Source organism: Hipposideros armiger, unplaced genomic scaffold, assembly GCF_001890085.2.
Source record: "Hipposideros armiger isolate ML-2016 unplaced genomic scaffold, ASM189008v1 scaffold_176, whole genome shotgun sequence".
Classification (NCBI taxonomy): Eukaryota; Metazoa; Chordata; class Mammalia; order Chiroptera; family Hipposideridae; genus Hipposideros; species Hipposideros armiger.
The window spans coordinates 1,587,266-1,589,429 of NW_017731526.1; the positions used below are offsets into that span (position 1 = coordinate 1,587,266).

General features: G+C 32.8%; 1 protein-coding gene across 2 annotated transcripts in view; it reads right to left on the reverse strand.

Annotated features, from left to right (window-relative positions):
- The window catches only part of ATP6V1A (ATPase H+ transporting V1 subunit A), a 56,937-nt gene that overhangs the window by 42,283 nt on the left and 12,490 nt on the right, over positions 1–2,164 (reverse strand). The gene's annotated exons all lie outside the window — the stretch shown is intronic.

The following is a 2,164-nucleotide window of genomic DNA, read 5'->3' on the forward strand; positions in this document are numbered from 1 at the left end:
TTAAGGTGAATTTATGGAGTTATCAGGATAATTTATCCATTTTCCCCTCAGATACCTAAATAATTAAGAGAAAAAATTTCAAATAAATGGCAGTATTTTTCTTTTTGTTAATTCCTTCTTTGCTCTATCAGATCTTTTCAAATATGTAAACAGTTTTGCTTTTACTAATTACAGAAACACATGTTGATTGTAAAAATAAAGACACGTAATGTAATATAGAAAGGGGTAAAGAAGGAAGTAAAAATATCACCCACATGCCCATCCAACTACTCTGAGATAACCAGTAAACATTTTGGTGACTATTCTCTCCTGCAATTCATTTTGTACAGACATGCACAAACATGTAGTTTTACATGCATATGTTACTGCAAATACCCTGCCCTTTTTCTCTCTTTCCTTTTAATTTTTTCCTTCCAATGTGGACAATCATAAAAGGCATATACAAAACTCGTGGTATTAAACTGTTTTACTAAAATGGGATCTCATTATATACATTTTTCTAAACTTTGTCTTTCTCACTTAAGATATACGATGGAAATCCTTTTAGAACGTATTTGGAAATCCTTTCAACTCACAGGTATGGATTTTAACTCCTACTTTCAATTGATCTAAAAAACATCCCATAATATGCCTGTGCCATAATTTATATATCAATATCCATCTTGATAGGCAATCCCTTTGTTTTTAGATTTTTGCTACTACAAATACTGCTGGAATCAACATTCATGTAAAAACTTATTTACTAACAGGTACTTTTATTTCTAGGGAAACGATTCCATAGAGTGGGATTGCTGGATGAAAGAATATGTATTTTCAACACTAACAGATACTGTCTGGTTGTTTTCTAAAAATGCTGTAACTATTTACAACTCTAGTAGCATCTAATGAGAAAATCCTTTACTGCACAAAACTGCTAGCAGGTTTATCACTTAATTTTTGAAAGTCAAAAAAGAATATTTTATTGTTATACTGACTACTAGTGAGATTACACATCTTTTCATAAGTTTGTTGTTTAGATTTCTCTTCTGTGAAGTTCTGGTTGTATGTTTTATCCATGTTTCGATTGTGCCGACTTTTTCTTACAAATGTTAACTTTTTGTTATACATATTTCAAACTTTTTTTTAATCTACCTTTTGTCGGGTTTTTTTGCCATTGAAAAATTCTTCATTTCTATGTAGTCTCATATATTTACTTTTATGACTTTCAGATTTCCCATCTTGGTTTAAAAGGTCATATCGCTACATCCAGATTGTATGTATAAAGAAATTTAGGAGATTCATATTTTAAAAGTTTTATTGTTTATATTTAAACTTTTAATCATCTGAAATTGGGGTTTGCGTATGCTGCAAAGTACTGGCTCAATTTTATTTTCTTCTAGACAGACAAGTTGTGTCAGTTTACTATATATGTACCCTTATTTCCCACTGAATTAAAATATCACTGTGTCATGTATTAAATTCCTTTATATGTTGGAATTTGCTTCTGCTTCTTAAAATTCTGCTGCACTTACATAAGCCTAAAAATATACCTGTAGCTATAAAATTTAAAAACTTATTCAGTTATCTGGATAAGTAAAAACATTTTCACCTAAGATATCCAAGTAATTAAGAAGAAATCATTATGTAAATGTCCTAATGCTCCACAGCAAATTTTAAAAATTTTGCTGCCCAAAGCAATGACTATTAACTGTAGAAAAATCAAATATACACAAATTATAATTATAAATTTTAAATTTTTCTTTAATCTAATCTAGAGATTACCTTGATAGTTTCCTTCCATCTTTTCAAATATGTATATACAATCACTACTACATATAGTTCTTTATCATGCCCTTTTTTCAATTTTACAAGTATTTTCTAATTTAGTCTTCTCTATTTTGCTTTTAAATAAACACTTAAAAAAATTAAACTAGGGCCGGCCTAGTGGCGCGATGGTTAAGAACTGGCTTAGGACACCAGAGGGCCCCGGTTCAGATCCCACATATGAGGGCCAGTGACACTCCCCTCCACAGCTAAGATGCTGAACAATAGCTCAACCTGGAGCTGGGCTGCCATGATTCGCCGGGGAAGGCGTAGGCTACAGCCCCTGTGGCAGTGGGTTGCCATGGGCTACCATATGTGGCCAGCAGCCAGCGTGAGCGGCCAGCAGCCGCCGTGAGCGGCC